Source organism: Muntiacus reevesi, chromosome 4, assembly GCF_963930625.1.
Source record: "Muntiacus reevesi chromosome 4, mMunRee1.1, whole genome shotgun sequence".
Taxonomy (NCBI): domain Eukaryota; kingdom Metazoa; phylum Chordata; class Mammalia; order Artiodactyla; family Cervidae; genus Muntiacus; species Muntiacus reevesi.
Window position 1 is genome coordinate 47630740 of NC_089252.1, and position 21710 is coordinate 47652449.

At 41.8% G+C, this 21710-nt stretch overlaps 1 pseudogene; it reads left to right on the forward strand.

Moving 5' to 3' along the window:
• The first annotated feature begins 18818 nt into the window (after window positions 1-18818).
• On the forward strand, window positions 18819-19167 carry LOC136167677 (small nuclear ribonucleoprotein G pseudogene; annotated as a pseudogene).
• The last annotated feature ends 2543 nt before the right edge of the window (window positions 19168-21710 follow it).

Here is a 21710-nt window from a genome sequence, read left to right on the forward strand (position 1 = left end):
TAAAGAAAGCTGAGTACCGAAAAATTGATGCTTTTGAACCGTGGTGTTGGAAAAGACTTGAGAGTCCCTTGAACTGCAAGGAGATCCAACCAGTCCATCCTAAAGGAAATCAGTTCTGAATATTCATTGGACGGGCTGATATTGAAGCTGAAGCTCCAATATTGCCACCTGATGCAAAGAAGTGACTCACTGGAGAAGACCCTGATGCTGGGAAAGAGTGAAGGCAGGAGGAGAAGGGGACGACAGAGGATGAGATGGTTGGATGGCATCACCGACTCCATGGACATGAGTTTGAGCAAGCTCCAGAAGTTGGTGATGGACAGGGAAGGCTGGGCTGCAGTCCATGGGGTCACAAAGAGTCGGATACAACTGAGTGATTAGAACATCATTTTCAAGCAAAATGACAGGCTTGTTCTACTTACTTACTTTTGAAAGTAACATTTTGTTAAAATCCAGTTTTGAAAGGACTTTGTGGTTCTGGCCTCTTTGCCCTCAGACCCGTTCCTTGCCCTTTCTTTGCCCCCCGTCTTCTGCAGTAGCATCAGTAGCTTACAGCCCAGAAGCACCCGTCCTGTCCAGTGTCCCTGTAGCATGGCCCTCCTAGAACTTTATGCCCTGAACCTCATGTCACAGCTTTCTGCAGCAGGTCCCACAGCCTAGAGGGGAACAAATTCCAGCTGACTGTCTCCAGCTAAATTCCACAAGCCTGATGCCCAGTTTACCACCTCCTAGTTCTACCAGCCTGGTGAGTCCTAGGTAGGAGAAGGGTTCACAATAGTGATCCAAGACCTCACTCTGTCTTCTTTGTTGAGATACGCATTTTTTAAAACATTTTATTTTGTTTTGGGATATAGCCAATTAACAGGCTTCCTTGGTGGCTCAGATGGTAAAGAATCCATCTGCAATGCGGGAGACCCAGGTTTGATCCCTGGGTCGGGAAGATCCTCTGGAGAAGGGAATGGCTACCCACTCCTGTATTGCCCGGAGAATCCCATGGACAGAGGATCCTGGCAGGCTACAGTCCATGGGGGTCACAAAGAGTCAGATATGACTGAGCGACTAATACATACATACATAGCCAATTACCAAACAGTGTTGTGATAGATTCACATGAACAGCAAAGAGACTCAGCCATACATATACAGGTATCCATTCTCCCCCAAACTCCCCTTCCATCCAGGCTGCCACACAACATTGAGCAGAGTTCCATGTGCTGTACAGTAGGTCCTTATTGGTTATCCATTTTAAATACAGCAGTGTGTACATGTCCATCCAAAACTCCCTAACTATCCCCTCCATTCTTCCCCCCAGCAACGATAAGTTCATTCTCTTAAGTTTTTGAGTCTCTTTCTGTTATATAAGTTCATTGATATTTCTTTTTAAATTCCACATATAAAAGATGCCATATGATATTTCTCCTGTGTCTGACTTCACTCAGTATGACAATCTCTAGGTCCATTCATGTTGCTGAAAAAAGCATTTCATTCTATTTTTAGTTTTTTTAAGGAGCCTCCATACTATTCTCCAGGCTTCCCAGGGGGTACTAGTGGTAAAGAACCTGCCTGCCAGTGCAGGAGACATTACAGACACAGGTTCAATCCCTGGGTCAGGAAGATCCCCTGGAGAAGGGAATTGCAACCCACTCCAATATTCTTGCCTGGAGAATCCCATGGACGGAGGAGCCTGGCTGGCTACAGTCCATGGGGTCTCAAAGAGTTGGACAGGACTGAAGCAACTTAGCACACACGCATACTATTCTCCATAGTGGTTGTACCAATTTACATTCCCACCAACACTATAAGAGGGTTCCCTTTTCTCCATACCCTCTGCAGTATTTATTGTTTGTGGATTTTTGATAATGGCCATTCTTTCTGGCTGAAGGTGACAATCTCGTTTTGATTTGCATTTCTCTAATGATTAGCAATGTTGAACATCTTTTCATGTGCCTCTTGGCCATCTGTGTGTCTTCTTTGGAAAAATGTCTATTTAGGTCTTCTGCCCATTTGTTGATTGGGTTGTTTTGATGCTATCAAGGGTCATGAGCTGTTTGTAAATTTTGTGATTTACGAATTTTTATGTGATGAAATCTTTAATCTGTTCCTTTATAGGTTCTGTGTGCTGGAAAAGTAGGTTATTTGTAAATTGAAACGTTTTTCCCAGGTAACACGGGCTAGCTAAAAGTGTTCACACTAGATCGCCACCTTGGTCTTGTTTTACCTGTCCTAAGGACCCCTTGTCCCTTTTCACCTCTCCTGAGAATACGTTATCCCCTTTTACATTTCTTAACTGTGTCGGTGTCCCCTCAAATTGGCCTCATCCAGTTTGAATGTCTGGATGTGGATCTTGTGTCTGTCCTACGTTCTAGTTACAAAGGGGAAATGTAACTTTAAATGAAGAGATCTGACTGTCACTCCTTGTGGCAGGTTGTATTTTCCAGAATGGATGGATGATGGGAGAATTCCATACTCCATTCCATGCGCTTTTTCAGTGTGATGTCAACACTTTTCCAGCAGGAAGCAGGAGCTTTGTTCCCTCTCTCTGAATCTGGAGATATATTTGTAACTGCTTCAGCCAATAAAATTTGAGAGGAATGTCACTGCCTGATTTCCAAGCTAGCTATTAAAGAGAGTGAATTCCGTCTGGCCTCTTCCTTGGGATGCTTGCCTTTGGAACCCTGTCACCCTGTTGCAAGAAAACCCAGACTACATGGAGAGATCACATTAACTGCCACTGACTACCAGTCACGTGAGCAAATTATTCCAGCCCCCAGCCTTAAAGTGTTCTTGCTGAAGTCCCAGACATCCAGGAATGGAGATAGCTTGTCCCTGTTGTGCTCTGAATTCAGGACCTGCAGAAATCATGAAAAATAAATGATTATAGTAGTTTAAATACACTACATTTTTGCATAATTTATCATACAATGAGAGATAATGAAAACAGCCTTAAACCTTGCGTCACCAATAATGGGACATCCTGACACTATCTGCCTCCTAATGTGACACGATATGAAATAGACAGCACTGCCTATGAAATACTGTCAAGAACATTCAACTCAAATCTCATGGAAGACTTTAGTTCTATCATTTTTATAGGAAGCACAAGGGATAGAGAAACAAGTTAAAAGTCATCATGAAGAAATAATCAGACAAATCCAGATATAAGTAACCTGGTTTCATAAAAAGAAGTCAATAATAGAAAAAAATAAAGGGATCCAGTTCTAGGTTAAGAGAACCTAAGATTATAGTTAACATAAACCATGAACCTTGATTCCTTTTGAAGAAAAAGATATAGGGACAGTATGGAAACTTAAGTTGTATATTGGATGCTGTGAAAGAACTAGTATCTATTTTCTTAGGTATGATAATAGTCTTGTGGTTATGTAGGAGAATATCCCTATTTCTGCAGGGGTGTCTGAGATATTTTGGGATAATACAATATGTTTTTAAATGGCCAATCAATATAACTGGGTACATCAATACATAGAGCATACATGGCCAGGTGTTAATAATTGTTCAATCTGATAGAATAGCATTCCACTATAACATTCTTTCTAATTTTATGTGTCAACCTTTTATTCCTAATAAAATTTAGAATACTTGTGAAACAAACACTGATTAGATATTACATTACATGAAAACACAGAACTTGTGGGCTGGTGACTTGAAGCTGGGAAGGAAGGCTTGTTAGTGATCCTTGTGAAATTCGGGTTCCTGTATCCGTGCTTCCTAGCACTGCTCACTGAGCCTAGACTGGGTGTTTGAATTTGATGGATTAGATGAAATTTCTTGAGTTATGCTGAATGTAAACATTATTATGTTTACACATGAAGCAATGTGTTGGGCATCTGTTAATAACTTCTGCATGGAGAAATGATGCACAGTGTATAAAGCTTGGTATCTGGAAAACATGTCACTTTTAATGAACCGTGTTTTCACATAATCTTATGTAGGTCATCTACTCCACAAGTGATGAATGTGGACAGATGTTTGTTTCAAATGTATGTTTAACTTAATGATGAGCCCACTTGCCCACCTTTTTTACAACTGTAGTGCAATTTCAAACTAATATTTTAAATCTAAGATCAATGCACCAACTCCCAAAGCTCAAGTAATTAAAATTCCCTTTGTCCTAATGGGTCAACATGACAAAGTGGGCAATTCTAATGACAAAAGGTTTCTTGGTAGAGTGACTGTCAGCTATGCCTCAACTGCATACTAAAAATTACAACTGTAATCCTTATTTGACTCAGAAATGAAATTATTTCTTGGGGATATTCTCTTCAACTTAAAAAAATAATTCAGTAACAGGGTGCATCAGAAAGAAAACCTAAGGCATTTCTGGGATGTCCCTGGTGGTCCAGTTCATAAGAATCCACCTGCCAAGACACAGGTTTGATCCCTGGTCGGGAAAGATCGTACATGCCACGGGGCAGCTAAACCCACAACTACTGAAGCCTGCATGCTTTAGAGCCCGGTAGCTGCAACAAGAGAAGCCACTGCAACGAGAAGCCTCTGCACAGCAGTGAAGACCCAGCACGGCCAAAAATAAAAATTTAAAAAAAAAAAAAAAAAAGGAAAGAAAACTTAAGCTTCAGAAACGTGGTTCTAGTCCTACCTCTGCCATTTACTCTCTTGGTTCTACCTTCAAAACTTTGACCCCTTCTCACAAGCTACCAGCCTGGTTCCAGAAGTCTCCCTTGGATTAACTCAAAGCTTCCTGACTGGATTCTGTGTTAATTCTTGCCTACTATTGCCTATTCTCCACATGAAGGAAGGTGATTCGTTCCCTCCGCTGCTCAGAGCCCTCCAGTCGCCCCGCATTTCTCACAGAGCGAAGGCTGAACCCGCATTAAGGCCTGCGAGGCCCTTCGTGGTCTCCTCAGCTCAGCGGTACCGACTCCCGCTCCAGCCGCTATGGCCGCCGCGCTCCTCCTGGGGCCGCCCAGCGTGAGTCTCCCGGGAGCGCCACACTGGCCGGCGCCTCGCCGGGAAGGGTCCTCGTCCTCCACCCACGTGGCCCTCCCCCTCACCTCCGTCTCTGCTCGTGTCATTTGGTCCTTCAGGCCTTCTCGGACCGCCTTTCATTGTATTTACAGCTCCTCTCTCACACGCTCCTTTGCGGCTTTATGTTCCTTCTGAGCACATACGTCTGTCTCATGGATTATATACTTTACCTGTTTATTTGTCCCTCTTCCCACTAGAATATAAACTACTAAGGCCAAGAGGGTTTTTTTTGTCCCTCTCATTCCTGTCTCAGAGGGTAAAAAGTCAACCTGCATTATGGGAGACCTGAGTTCGATCCCTGGGTCGGGAAGATCCTCTGGAGAAGAAAACGGCAACCCACTCCAGTATTCTTGCCTGGAAAATCCCAGGGACGGAGGAGCCTGGTAGGCTACAGTCCATAGCGTTGCAAAGAGTTGGTCATGACTGAGCGACTTCCCTTATTTCTCTGCGGTGTCCCCGCTTTAACAGGGCTTTCCAACAGAGGGCGCTAAACAAACATTTACTAAACAACATTACCTGACAGTTTGTGGCTGCGGGCAAGTGACTTCATCTCTCCAGGTCTTGGTTTCCTGTACATATTGAGATGGTTGAATAAAACTTTCTCTCTGGACCTTATAGTTTTAATATTCTATGATTTTAATATTCCCAGTTAGTTCTGGGAAATATACTAATGTTGAGATTAAAGGATATTCTCTCTGCATTATTATAAAAATTGTCTTTAAAAAATCTATTTTACTATATGGCAACCCACTCCAGTATTCTTGCCTGGAGAATCCCTGTGAACAGAGGAGCCTGGCAGGCTAGAGTCCATGGGGTAGCAAAGAGTCTGACACGACTGAGCATCTGAGCATATGCACATTTTACTATAATTACAGGGAACTCTCGCTGTTGGGGCCAGTGTGAGGAAAGCAGGAGAGACTCCATCTTGAAGCCTGTTATCCGTCTCAAAGATTTGATGTGAACTGGGCCTGAACCCTTCCCCCAGAGTGAGGAAACCGTTGCTGGTGAAAACCAGGTCTCCTGGAGACTTCCCTCCTGACATGACAAACGGAGACTGTAGCTGACGTTAGGCTGCCCCTGTTAGATTAACCATGGAGATGTCCCCCCTTGACATATAATCACTGTTCCCCACCTTTAACCTTAATTGTTTGTTCTCCTAGAACCTACTTGTAAAACTCAAACATAAACAACAAAGAGGTTGCTAACATGTAACCTGTCACGTAGTGGGGGGTATAAAACTGGGCCTCTCAGAAACGTCAGGGTCCTCGTTGGGAACTGATTCCCCTTGCACCCGCTGGCATAATAAACTGTACTCCACTGTCATGAGTGTCTTCCGAGGTGTGTTTTGCGACTCTGAATTCCACAACATCACCTTTTAACCAAAGAATCTGTAAAGTATTAAGCTTCAGGAAATACTGAAATTCTAATTACTAGTAAAATAATAGAAGCTTTCATTGACTAAAGTGTTAGTCACTCAGTCGTGTCTGACTCTTTGCAACCCCATGGACTGTATAGCCCGCCAGGCTTCTCTGTCTATGGAATTCTCCAGGCAAGAATACTGGAGTGGCTAGCCATTCCCTTCTCCAGGGGATCTTCCCAACCCAGGGACTGAACCTGGGTCTCCTCCATTGCAGGCAGATTCCTTACCATCTGAGCCACCAGGGAAGCCCTCCATTGACTAAGGAATGGTTACTTAGGAAACCAAAACAGCACATCGCTTTTTTTATGGGGTCGCAGAGTCAAACACGACTGAGACTAACACACTCTTCACTGTTGACCAAGGACACTTACAAAAAGTGTTTTTTCTTTTTCCAGCCAACATATTTAGTTTTCTAATCTTGCTTATTAGAAATAGTTTTAGGATTTCATAACTTATAAATGTTACACTTCATCATAAATGAAACGGCTGTGGTGCATTGAATAGACCTATGTGTTATAGAATGCAGTTTTGTTTCATGATATTAAATGATTTCTTTTATGAAACATTCCACCTCCTAATAACCATTGTCATTGTTCCATAACTATATCTACTAATACAAGTGGCATAAAGGAACGGTTACTCAAGATATTGAGGACTCTTCCTGGATATATTTCCAACAGTGTTACTCAAACTGGTGCCAAGAGTATATGCATGATTAGAAAGTAGAAATAATTCAACACAATGTCAATTGAACTTTGTTCAAGTTAGGTTGACAGAAGATAAGTCTAAGGAACATGCAAGAGAAGTGTTTATCAGAAATGGTATTTAGTAAGTTGCACCTCGAATTCTTATTGTGAGCACTCTTTTGCCCTGTTCCTTTTTAAGAATTTTTTTTTTTTAATTTTTATTATTTGTTGTCTGTTCTGGGTCTTTGTTGTTGCTCTCAGGCTTTTCTCTAGTTGTGGCAAGTGGGGGCTTCTCACTGCAGTGACTTGGGCTCTAGGACATGTGGACTTCAGAAGCTGCAGCATGCAGGCTCAGCAGTTGTGGCTTGCAGGGTCTGGAGCACAGTCTCAGTAGTTGTGGTGCACAGACTTAGTCACTGCATGGCATGGTCTGGAAAGATCTATGTCCCTTACATTGGCAGGCAGCTTATTGGAAAGTAGTAAATGTAGCTAGGAGACTACATCATTTCTTTAAACTTGAAATTTAAACTTGTAGGTAAATTAAATTTACCTACAGTGAAATGCACAGTTCTTAAGGATACAAATCAATGAGTATTGACCAGTGCATCTATCCATGTAACTTATATCCCTATCATTTTTTCTTAAACTTATTTTGAGATAATTATATGCCCTTGTAAAAAATAATACAGAGAGCTCTTAACCCTGTACTTTTCACCTCAATAGCACCATCATCCACAATTTTTGTACAGTTATCAGAACCTGGATATTGACACTGATACAGTGGAGACAGATCATTCCCATCCCTCATAAAGCCCCTTTCTAGCCACACCCACTCCCCTCCCACCATCGCCTCCCCCTTAGCCCCTAACAACTACTCATCTGTTCTCCATTTCCATAATTTTGTCATTTCAAGTGAAGTCACTCAGTTGTGTCCGACTCTCTGTGACCCCATGGACTATACATATATAGCCCACCAGGCTCCTCCGTTCATGGGATTCTCCAGACAGGAATACTAGAGTGGGGTTGCCATGTCCTTCTCCAGGGGATCTTCCTGATGCAGGGATCAAACCCGGGTCTCCTGCATTGCAGGCAGATGCTTTACCCTCTGAGCCACCAGGGAAGCCCAAGATTCTTGAAATTCTTTCAAATTCTTGAAATTCTTGTCATTTCAAGAATGCCATATAAATGGAATGATACAGTATAAAACCGTTTGAGACTGGCTGTTTTCACTCAGCGTAACTCTCTGGAGATTCATCCAGGTGGTTGCACATAGCAAGAGTTTGTCCCTTTTTATTACTGAGTAGTGTTCCCTGGTGTGTGGATGTACCATAGTTAGCTTCATCATTCTACCCATTGAAGTACAACTGAGTTGTTTCTAGTTTGTAGCTCTCATGAATTCAGCTGCTATAAACATTCGAGCACAGGTTTTTGTGGGGAAATAACTTCATTTATCTGGAAGTACAACTCCCAGGAGTTCAATTGCTAGATCCTGTGGTAGCTGTATGCTTAGTTTTTTATTTTTTTTTAACTGACAAATTGTTTCCCAAGTGGCTGTACTGTATGAAATTTCCCTCTGAGCCCTGCTTTCACTACATCCCACAAATATTGGTAAGTTGTATTTTCATTTTTCTTCCTTCAAAATATTTCAAAATTCATCAAAATTTCTGTTGAGACTCCTTGTTTACCTAGGTGTTATTTGGAAGTGTGTTGTTTAATCTCCAAACATTCTCCAGCCATATTTCTGTTATTGAGTTTTAGTTTAATTCTGTATTAGTCTGAGGACATACTTCGTATTATTTCTAGTTTACAGCTGTGTTATGACCAGGGATGTGGTCTCTCTTGGTGACTATTCCTTGTGAGCTTGAGAAGAATGAGTCTGATGCTGTTGGATGAAGTATTTTATAAATGTCAATTAAATCCAGTTGATTGATGGTGCTGTTCACCTCAACTCTGTCCTTACTGATTTTCTGCCTGCTGCTTCTGTTGATTACTGACAGGGGTGCTGAAGTCTCCAACTGTAAGGGCGGCTTTGTCCATTTCTCCTTGCAGTTCTGTCTTTTTACCTCATGTATTTTGCTGCTGTATTGTCGGGTCTATACACATTGCTGTTGTTCAGTCCCTAAGTTGTGTCTGACTCTTTCAACCCCATGGTCTGCAGCAGGCCAGGCTTCCCTGTCCTCCACTATCTCCCAGAGTTTGCACAAACTTATGTCCACTGAATCAGTGATTCCATCTCGTCCTCTGTTGCCTCCTTCTCCTCCTGCTCTGTCTTTCCCAGAGTCAGGTTCTTCTCCAGTGAATCGGCTCTTTGCATTAGTTAGCCCAAGTCCTGGAGCTTCAGCTTTAGCGTCAGTTCTTCCAATGAATAGTCAGGACTGATTTTCTTTAGGATTGACTGGTTGGATCTTGCTGTCCAAGGGATTTCAAGAGTCTTCTCCAGCACCACAGTTCGAAAGCATCAGTTCTTCGGTGCTCAGCTTTCTTTATGGTCCAACTGTCACATCAGTACATGACTACTGGAAAAATAATAGCTTTGGCTAGACAGACCTTTGTGGGCAAAGTGATGTCTCTGCTTTTTAGTACACTGTTTAGGCTTGGCATAGCTTTTCTTCAGGATCAAGCATCTTTTTTTCTTCTATTTATTTTTATTAGTTGAAGGCTAATTACTTTACAATACTGTAGTGGTTTTTGCCATACATTGACATGAATCAGCCATGGATTTACATGTGTTCCTCATCCTGATCCCCCCTCCCGCCTCCCTCTCCATCCCATCCCTCTGGGTCATCCCAGTGCACCAGCCCTGAGCACTCGTCTCATGCATCCAACCCGGGCTGGTGATCTGTTTCACACTTGATAGCATACTTGTTTCAATGCTATTCTCTCAGAACATCCCACCCTCGCCTTCTCCCACAGAGTCTAAAAGTCTGGTCTGTACATCTGTGTCTCTTTTTCTGTTTTGCATATAGGGTTATTGTTACCATCTTTTTAAATTCCATATATATGCGTTAGTATACTGTATTGGTCTTTATCTTTCTGGCTTACTTCACTCTGTATAATGGGCTCCAGTTTCATCCATCTCATTAGAACTGATTCAAATGAATTGTTTTTAATGGCTGAGTAATATTCCATGGTATATATGTACCACAGCTTCCTTATCCATTCGTCTGCTGATGGGCATCTAGGTTGCTTCCATGTCCTGGCTATTATAAACAGTTCTGCAATGAACATTGGGGTACACATGTCTCTTTCAGATCTGGTTTCCTCAGTGTGTATGCCCAGGAGTGGGATTGCTGGGTCATATGGCAGTTCTATTTCCAGTTTTTTAAGGAATCTCCACACTGTTCTCCATAGTGGCTATACTAGTTTGCATTCCCACCAACAGTGTAAGAGGGTTCCCTTTTCTCCACACCCTCTCCAGCATTTATTGGAGCAAGCGTCTTTTAATTTCATGGCTGCAGTCTCCAGCAGTGGTGATTTTAGAGCCCAAGAAAATAAAATCTGCCACTGTTTGCATTTTCCCCCTATCTATTCAGGATTGTTATATCTTCTTGGAAAATTGATCCAATCAATCATTAATGCCCATCTTTATCTCTAGTAATTTTCCTTATTCTGAAGTTGGCTTTGTCTGAAATTAAGATAGCTACTCCACCTTTGTTTTATTATTAACAAGACATACCACTCTCTATTCCCTTACTTTTATCTGTCTTCATAATAAAGTTAGTTTCCTATAGATAGAAAACATATAGTTGAATCTTGATTTTTTTAATCCACTTTGTCAGCTCCTGTCTTTTAATTGGTATATTTAGACAATTCATATTTAAAAAGTGATTATTGATATATTTGGATTAACATATGCCATACTTTTTACTGTTTTCTACTTGCTACATTTGCCTTTAATTCTTTTAAAAAAACCTTCTTTCCTGCCTTGTCTGGTTTTGAGTGTTTATATGAATCAATTTTCTCTTTTCTCTTAGCTTGTAAATTATACTTATTAAAAATTTTTTTCAGTGGTTGGCCTAACACTTGTTAACATACATTTACAACTAAATGAAGTCCACTTGCAAATAACACTATAGTGATTCACAGCTAGTACAGGTTCTTTATGAAAGAATGTTCCCAGTTACTCCCTTCCATCCCTTGTAACTCAGTGTTATTCATTTCACTTATCCATAAGCTGTAATAGTTCCTATTTTTATTTTGAACCAACAATTATCTATCACATCAGTAAAAAATAAGAAACATAGAAGATTTTACCTGTATTTCTTCTCTAAAGGTTCTTCCTAACTTTATGTAGATCTGAGTTTCTGACCTGCATAATTCTCTTTGTCTCTAAAGAACTTTTAACATTCTTCTCAAGGCAGGTCTACTGCTACTGCTAAGTCACTTCAGTCGTGTCCGACTCTGTGCGACCCCACCCCTGGGATTCTCCAGGCAAGACCACTGGAGTGGGTTGCCATTTCCTTCTCCAATGCAGAAAAGTGAAAGTGAAGTCGCTCAGTCATGTCCGATTCTTCCCGACCCCATGGACTTCAGCCTACCAGGCTCCTCCGTCCATGGGATTTTCCAGGCAAGAGTACTGGAGTGGGGTGCCATTGCCTTCTCCAAAAGGCAGGTCTACTGGCCTACTATTCCCTCAACTTCTGTTTGTTTGAAAGAGTCTTTTCTTTTTCAATATTTATTGTTGTCTTTTTATTTTTAATGTTTATTCATTTATTTGGCTGTGTTGAGTCTTTGTTGTGGGATACATGATCTTAGTTCCCCGATCAGGGATCAAGCCCAAGTCCCCTGCACTGGAAGGAAGATTCTTAACCACGGGGCCATCAGGGAAGTCTCTGAGTCTATTTTTCTTTCATTCTTGAAGGATAATTTTGACTGTTTTTTTTTTTTTTTAAACCCATAACCCTAAATATTTCACTCCATTCTCTTTTTGTTTGCTTGGTTTCTTATGAGAAGTCCAGTATAATTCTTATCCTTGTCCCTCTTTAAGTGAGGTATTTTTTCCTGACTCCTTTCAAGATTTTCTTTTTCTTTGGTTTTCTGCCATTTGAATGTAATATGCCTGGGTATGTAGATTCGGGTATTTATCCCTGCTTGATGGTTTCTGAGATTCTTCTGTTGTTAATTTTGAAAAATCCTCACGAATTATTACTTCAAGTATTTATTCTCCTTTCTTTCTTCCCCTTCTGGTATTCCCACAATGTACATGTTCCCCATCTGTTGTTCACTCATTAGTCCTGGGACATAGGTTGTTTGCTTGTAAGGCGCTGCTGCCGTTTCAATGGAAAGCCAGCAATGTTTAACAAATTCCTCTCACCTAGGAGGATTCGATATCCAACTCTGTCTTCTCTTGATGAGCAGCAGCTGATATCTTTCCTGACTTTTCAGCAGTTGTCGCCCACGTGCTCCTCGCAGGCCCCTCCTCCAGGCCCCTCCTCCCCTCTGCGCAGCGCAGCGCAGCGCAAACGTCTGAGTGGATCTGGGGGTCTCTGTCTCTGTGACTCCTTCGTTTCCGGGATTCCATCCCATCTCCAGTCACTCTGGCATTCCCGAGGTCCTTCCTCAGATACCTTGAACCAAGGTAGGGTTGAAGCTTTCTTTTGAATTTTAGTTTACGTCCGCACAGCTGGGGAATACCTCTCTAAATGTGGGAATTACCTAGCGCAGTTCCCTTAATTCAAGGGGCATATTCCTTCCAGTTCTGCCTGTTTATTCATTTTCCAGAGCCTTCAAACAGTTGTTTTTCTTTAAATAATGTAAATAGTGTTGACTCTTGTTATCTGTGGGAGAGTGAGTTCATTTTATTCCTCCATCACCGGATCTAGAACCTAGGAAGCGATCTCTTCGTTGTTTTGATGAGAACAGCAAGGTAACCGTTAGGATATAGACGTTACCCCTAAATTCCCTCGATTAAAAAATGTCATGGGCCTGCTGTGTGCTCTGAAGGGTCCATTAATATTTTTCTACTGAGAGTAACAAGTAAAGTCACCATTTTCTGTTTTTGACACATGTATTTTGGATTAAGGAATTTCTTCCAGCAGGACATATTTAAATATCTAGACTTAATCCTGGCCTGTTTCTACAGCTTGGAAGAATATTGAGAGAAGTGTCCTGTTTATACTTTTATTAACTTGAATCGTTGAGAAGAAGCTCTCTCTCTCCTTTTCTAGTTCTTTGTGTTATCAGAAGCAGCTCTTGGTATTAATAAGCTAGAAATAATGATTCACTCCTGGTTATCCTTTCCAGGTTGGAGACCATGATATATCAAACAATCATTTGTTTGCCTAAACTGGAACACCCAAGCTTTGCTGTAGTGTGTGGCAGGGCATGGAGGTGGGTGGTTCTCTTCTATTCCGAGGTGGGGTTGGATTCAGAGATGTTTATTCACAAGCACTGTTGCCATTTGTGAGTGTGAGCTGACTGCTGGCTTGGGGGAAGAGTGAGAAGGGCATTTGTTCTTTCTGCCTGCTTGACCCGTTCTGAGTCAGAAGAGACAGCCTACCTCGTGAACCCCCATATTTCGCGGGTTGTCCAGCCCAGAGCACCTTTTTGAGATGAGTAAACGGCAGTACTGTGATCACAGGTTGGAAATTCATGTGTCAAATATGATTTTCTGCTTGTCTGTACGTCTGGGTCAGAGACACAATGATAAAAACAATCTTTGTGTTGTTGAAATACTTGTTTGCAACATTAAGAGGTTGAACCCCGAGAACTTTGGTGAAGTATAGTGTTTAATTTTATAAAAAGTTAAATCTCATGTTATGGGGACCTCTTCTAGGTGGCTGTAATCTTAGTGAAATGTCTCCTCTGCCATAAAGGATTATGTGGATTATTTATGAGGATGGAAAGGGACTCTCAGTTTTCTTTAAAAAGAAAAAAAAACCTCTTAGCTTTTAAAATTATTTTTTTTAAGATTTTGGCTATCCTGGGTCTTCGTTGCTGTGCAAGGGCTTTCTCTGGTTGCCACACCTCAGCTCAGTTGCCCTTCAGTATGTGGGATCTTAGTTCCCCGACCAGGGATCAAACCCATGTTCCCTGCATTGGAAGGTATGTTCTTGACCACTGGCTCTCCAGGGAAGTCTCTACCCAGTTTTCTTAGCTACTGATTTCTCTTTGTTATCTGATTGGGTCTCCTAGTTGGGCCATCTCTCAGTCATCTTTTCTATCTACCCTTTGGTTCACCCTGAATCTATTCCTAAACCCAATCTGATTTTCAGCCTATTCTGGCTGCGTGTGATCTGAACCCTTAGCCTCCTGAGATATGCCTCCTTATGCCCCTTTCACCCAGCATGGCTTCTGTAGAAACTCTTGGGAGAAACTTTAACACAGTACTCCTCCATCTTTTTTTCCAGTCTGATAGACAAGATAGATGTGTTTCTCCACTTGACAGATGGTTACTGAACATATGCTTTGACTCAGGTGTGTTAGAGCCTGGGGATCAGGGATATATGAAAAAAAAAAAAAAGATACGAGTTTTGGAAGCTTCTATTCTAGACGGGATTACAGCTAAGTAAGTGGAAAATATTTGTGCCATGAATGCTTTGATGTGTGTATACACACAGAAACACCCAACATAGATGGAAGGGGTCAAGGAAGGGTTCTGGGAAGAGTGATATCCAGGCAAAGGTCCGAGGGTGATTAGGAGGAGCGGGGATCCAAGCAGAAGGATCTTGCCCATCCTTCTTGGAGGACATACGCCCAGGAAGGATCCAGAGTTAGACCCAGCCTCCAACTACATCCTCTACCCACCCTTTTCTCTCCTGTTTTAGAGAGTGTATAGACCACAAGGGAGCAGTAAAGTCCCTGTGGGGGATAAATCAGAATCTGCTCTTTTTAAAAAGATAAATCATAAATTATTCACAAACTCTGCTAACTAAGAGTCCAGGTATGATCCATAGCTAAGGAATGCACTTCAGAAATGGTTTAATTGTTCCAATGTGGTGCTTTAACAAAGCAATTCATAAAATAAGAAAATGCATTAGAAATACACCCACTCCCCAAAGACAACCACTGTTAAGAGTGGGGATACATTCTTCCAGAATTTTTTCTTTCCAGCTGTATGTTAGGTGTATAAAAGTCTTGTGCAGTATTATTGGTCCTTTTGATTGAATAGATCATAAACATTTTCTACTGTCATTAAATACTCTCCTACAACATCAATGAAGTAACTGTATACTCTTTCATATGATGTATTTATAGAATTAGTTCCTTTTGGTTTGGCATTTGGGGTGCTTCCAAATTTTTATGAGTAGCATTGTAGTTTCTCAAAAAAGTCTGTAAGCTATGTAGCTGAATCTTTCTAGTTTTGGAACTTCTATAAAGGGATTCTTCCATTTCTTAAGTTAAATTTGAGATTCGCTCAAATACAGTGGGATAAGTGATACAGTACAAGAGTTTTTTTTTAATAGTTTGAGAAAACTTGGTTGTGAAAGTGGCAAGAGTAAAAGGAAGCATTATAATTTTTATAATTTTCTTCTTCATGAACTTAGATAAGGTTTTTCAATTTATGTTTGCATGGTTTGATGATATTATTTACCAAGTTTTACAGAACTTTGAGAAATAGAATGAAAAGCCATTAAAAAAAAAGAATGAAAAGCCATGGATAATAGGTTTAGGCACACAATTAAAATCATAATATTTTCTTAAAATGTTTACTATCAAAAACGTAAAGGTGTAATTAAAGAAAATTTGCTTTTATAACTTACTGAATTTGGTAGAATACTTAATGTAAATTCAGGCGGAGTGGGGCTTGAACTCCTAAGTTCAGGTTATTTATTTAAAGCATTTTAAGCTACTTAAACTTATTATTGCTTTCCTTATTATAATACTATCAATGATAATGTGAGTTTATAGTCATTGGAGAGTTCTCAGTTGAGTCATAGGGATTTATAAATCCTTTAAAATGTTAATTTAAAAAAGCTAAAATATTATTATCTTGTTAATATCCATCTGATTTTGAATTTCTTTTAAATCTCTATTTCCCCCAAGAACTGATGTTTTATACCACCTTGAGATCATTAGTAGTTAGATCAAAGAAAATTTCTTGCAACATAGATATTTGATCATCTAGAAGCATCCACCAAGAAGCCATGTAAGCATACTTAATTTTGAAGGAAGTGCTAAACCTTTCCTAATTTCATCTGGTTCCACAGTTTTTCTTTCTGGAGTTAGTAGGACTGGCAGTCATAGCTGGCTTATTGCAAGTCAGTTCAGGTCAGCCCCTGTTTTCTCCTCCAGCCTAATTTTCCAGACCTTTTTCTCTCTTCCCCCTCCTTCCCTCCTCCTCACTCTTCTATGTGTTTAGATTCAGCACGGAGGCTGCCTCCTGGTCCCCTGAAGGCTGTGCCGGTTCTCAGGGATTTGTGTCCCCACAGGACACCTTCCCACTTGCCTCACTGTTGCCTCTGTCCCAGGGAGCCTCTGGCCAGGAAGCAGGTGACAGAGCCTCCATCTTGGGTGACAGTAGGAGGCAGGACCACGTGGGCTGAGGCTCCAGGTCCTTGGCACGTGCTCCCATCAGACTTCACCTACGAAACACAAGAAAATTAAAGATAAAAATCATTAAGAATTCCAAGATGGCAGTGGGGGTGGACGGGTAGGGGAGCATTAAATCCCAAGAAGGAGGCCTTCCTGAGGAGAGGGAAGGGATGGATGAGACTGTGCTGGTCACATACCCATGATGCTGGTCCTGTGTGTGGAGATTCATTTTGAGGAAAATACTGCGCTGAAAGGCTAAGCTACAAGTCAGATATCATGGACCTGGGATGTGAGCTTGGGTGGTTTATTCTCACAGTTCTGCTCCTGACTCTTCGCTGGCCCATCCCCTGTGTTATGGGAGGCCAGGGCTCACGCTCTGGGAGGTTGGAAGCACAGGGTAAGAGGAACCGTTTCTTTGTGCTTTTCCTGCATGGATGCTGCTTAAGTGAATGAATCTCAGTCAGGTCTTTGGTTTCTGTTGAGGACAGATGATGTCCCACCTATTATTTCTTCTTCTTCTTTTGTTTTTAATATTTATTTATTTTTGGCTGTGTCGGGTCTTAGTTGCAGCATGCAGGATCTTCTGTTGTGGCATGAGAGCTTAGTTGCCCCGAGGCATTTGGGATCATAGTTCCTGGGCCAGGGATCGAACCCAAGTCCTCTGTGTTGGAAGGTATATTCTTCACCACTGGGCCACCAGAGAAGTCCTCACCTCCTCTTTACATTGGACGACGTTAACAATAAAAGTGTGTCGTCGGTCAGCGTTGTCCTGATTTTTAAAAGGCTTCTCTCGTTACATGTGTAATTTTTTTACATATTAGCTTTGCTGTTTTTGAAAACATTGCATCTGTATGGCCCTCTAGTGGCCATGAAAGTGTCAAAAGGGACTAGACTAGCAAGTGGAAGAGCAGCTGTGTAATAAGTGCATTCGTAAAAGCATGAATCATGCCAGTACCAATTACTGCCGCTGTGCTGACACGGGTCCACAACGACCGGATGGGCCATGGCACAGGGCCGTGGGCTGGGGCAACAGGAAATGGACAGCCCTTGTCCAAAGGGGGGAGCTTCCAGTGAGTTCCAGCCTCTGGTTGCCCTGGGGGAGGCAGACTGTGTTGTTAAGGAAAAGCCCTAGATCCATCTATTTATGTAAAAGTTCTCAATTTTTCAGTGCCGACAGTTAACTAAAAAAAAAAAACATCTCAGTGTGGGCATAACATTTCCATGAACTGGATTTGGGCTGCAGTCACCGCTTACTTGTGACCTTTGGTTTACTGGTGCTCACTGCCAGCTGGGCCTGGTGCTAAGGCTTGCATCCAGCTCCCCACGTGAGTCTACAGCATGGCCCCAGCATGGTCAGTCCCCAGGCAGAGAAGAGTAACAGGTGCAGAGGCGTGACATGAATTGTCCAAGGTCACGTGGTTGAGATTTGAACCCAGCTATTTGAAAGTCTGTCGTTTTTACTCCTGTTCTTACTGCCTGCCTCTGGTATATAAGATTCATTCCACTGAGAAGAAATTGACATTAAATCACTAACACTGCCAGAGGCTCTCTTAGGTGGCAGAGACACAGCAGTGAATATTGCCCTTGTTGGGGTGTGTTTGCGTGAATCTAAGGGAGGAGAGACAGAAGGGACCCAGGATTTGTTCTGAGCAACAGGATTGCTCGGCTTCCACCCCTTTAGGGCCAGTTACAGGTCAGCCTCAGTTTATTCCGCCAGTTCTGTGTGTTCTGCCCGCTGTTCAGCTGGCGTCCGGATTCTCTGTCCTTCTGTCCGGCCTGGCCCACTACTTCACTTCCCACTGTTTAGTGCAGAATTTGTTCCCTCATCTCTACCCTACACGTGTGGCCTGACAGCAAAGCTATGTGGTCTTCGACTTGGCCCCGGGGACATGCCCCTCAGACCCAGACCCCACCCCTTCCCAAACACGACCACAAGAGTGTCACGTAAAATGTCTTTCTTCTTAAACGTAGCTACACTTGTGCCATAAAAGAAAGAAAGTTTCATACCAACCAGCTATCATTCTGTCCAGAAAGTCATACATATTCTTACATGCTAAGTTTGGAGTTTTATTTCACTATTAGATGTACTTTTTTTTTGTAAGTCAGGTTTATTGAGGCAAAAATTAAATATGGTAAAAATTTCCCCTTTTAAGATATGTACTTCTTTAATTTTGACAAACACATACAGTCATGTAACTTTCACCGCAATCAAGATATAAAACATTTCTGGCTCTAATTCCGTTTGGAGGCTTCTTTGAGCTCGCAGAGTAGACATCATGAGCAAAGCACACCCTCCTGAGCTGAAGAAGTTTATGGACAAGAAGTTATCATTGAAATTAAATGATGGCAGACATGTCCAAGGAATATTGCGGGGATTTGATCCCTTTATGATTCTTGTGATAGATGAATGTGTGGAGATGGCAAGTAGTGGGCAACAGAACAATATTGGAATGGTGGTAATACGAGGAAATAGTGTCATCATGTTAGAAGCCTTGGAACGAGTATGAACAATGGCTGTGTTCACCAGAGAAATCAACTGCTTCCATGTGTCCCCTTTTCCACATTTTACTACCAGAAAAATTGGGCTGTGTACATTTTCTTACTGAACTTTTTTTGTTAAATAAACTTTTGTAATAGCCAAAAAAAAAAAAAAAGATATAAAACATTTCTATCACCTGCCAGAGTTCCCCCTGCCCCTGTGTGGTCAGTCTCCTGCCCTCAATTTCAGCCCCAAGACACAACTCATCTGTTTTCTGTCCCTGTGGTTTTGTCTTGTCCATAATGTCGTATGAATGGAATCATACAGTCTGCAGCCTCTTAATTGCTGAATAGTATTCTATATAGTTCTTTAAGACAAGTGTTTCCTCACTGGCAACATTAACTTTGAAATTCTAATGAAAACCAATGGAAAATAATGGTTCCTGTTAGAAACTTGTCTTACAAACCACTTTCAAGAGTGGGCCAATGTCATTACGTGAAGCATATCTAAATTCAGTAGCATCCCTTGCTTTATGCATATAATTCATTGACATGCTAGATCATGCCTAGTCAAAGTAATAACTTTCTTGGGGATTGCGGTGGCAATGGGGTGGATAGAGACCAAGGAATCAAGGAATTACCTTGGGAACTGTTGCTGAACTTCCGTCATTCTCTCCCCACATAGAGAAATACAGGTATAAATGTTTCAATGTGCTGCATACTGCTAATGTTTAATAAGAGCTGCTGCCGAAGTAGTGAGACCAAGGACCGTTGGGTCTACATGGAGGAGTAGTGTTTCTGAGATACCCTCATGCATAGGTTGACTGGAATTAGCTTACCTGAGTGACTTAGAGGCAAGTTTGGTGAAGAAGGGAGAGAAATAATTTCAGGCAGGGTGAATATCACATGCAAAGGTCCTGTGACATTGTGCGATTAGTATATCATGGTTAGCAAAGACTCATGGCTGATGCAGCTGTTCTCACTGGTCTGACCATCTAGATGGTCAGTATGCATTCTGACTGATGAGAGCATGGGCCTTACCCCTTAGGAAATATGTTTAGATTATCTTCACTAAATGTCCTTAGGCCAGTTAGCCTCAGGCAGTTAGGTTGTTGCACATTTGAGCCCAACTAGAAACTTGAAGCAGTGTAAAGATACTTAAACCCAGAGACTCTTGTCCATAATACATATTGGGCTGAGAGCAGCTCCATGCTGACTTCCTAGAGAGGCCAGTTATTACGGTAACTGAACAGTAATAAGTGCCATGAGCAAAACTGGGGTCCCTAGTTATTTTCCTGTGGTCACCAAGAAGACAAGCTGAACCAAAACTTCTGAGGAAAGTGCCCAGCATAAAGCCGCTCATCCCTAAGGATTAATATTTGTTGATCTGTTGGCAAAGGACGTTCAGGCATCTGTTTTCTTCTGAAGTCCTGTCTGATTAATACCTGTTTTACTACAATAGGTTAGGTTTATTAGGTGAGAAATGGAGTATTTCCTGCCATATCAATAAACAAGCATGTCACAGCCATCAGTGATTCCCGCCCTCCAAATGTGAATTTCTGAGCCCAGAGGGCTCCCAGGAAGAGCAGTACCTGCTACCTAGCAGCCATCAGCCACTCCCCACGATGAGCACTGAGGAGTTGGAGAGGAGGATGGGGACCGGAGGGAAGTTTGAAAAATGCGGGATACTGGCCCCAGATACCTGAGATGCATATAAAAGGAATGATTTCAATGAACCCACCAGACTTGTGCATCTTCCCATACACAGAAGAGTGCTAAATTCCTTAACTTGAGACATCTGGTTTTCCTTAATTAACAATAATCTTTTGATGTTCCTACCACCTGCCCTTTCTTGCAAACTTCTATATAACCTGACTCCTCCCTGAAGTTCTCTCAGGGTCAGTTGAGATGCTATCTCCGGGGCTTGACGTCCTAAGATTTTCCACCAAATAAAAACAAAACTCTCTCAGCTTCTAGGTTGTGACTATTTTTTAAGTCAACACAGGTTTGATTTAACAGAATTCCATTCTGATTCCTGATATTTAGAGAATGCTTAATCCAACTCTAATTTTGCAAATGAGAAAGAAATTTGGCTTGAAGGACCCAGCTAGACAGTGAATGCAATGGTGATTCAACTCAAGTTGACAAAGTCAGTTTACTCTCCTGTTTTAATCAAAATAACTCCTCTCCCACCCTCCCCATTCCCTTCCCTCCCAAGGAAAAATGTGATATGTTCCTGGAACCAAGGCAGATTCAATTGCTGCTTTCAGGTCTCAGTTCAGTAAGGTCCTGGTTTGGCCTACAGTGGCAAGTAGATCTATCACAGATGAAGTGGATATAAAAAGAAAAACCCTCACACCTCATAAAGCTTCAGGACAGCATCTCAGAGAGGCTGATATCCGGTGTTTTATGAGGCCACCAATGGGGCAGGCCCTCAATCTGTTGCCAGAAGCTCCATGGACCTGTCAGGAGTGGGGCAAAGTTCAGATGCTGCTCACAGTTTTTCCAGGATAAAGAAACTGATTTAGGATTAATCTAGCTGGGTGTTGTCTCAAGTGCAGCTAGAACGTTCTTTACTGCATAAACGCCTTCCTTTTATTATGTTTTCCTCCTTCCTTGGGGGGAAGATTCATTTCCAGAGGGTTACAT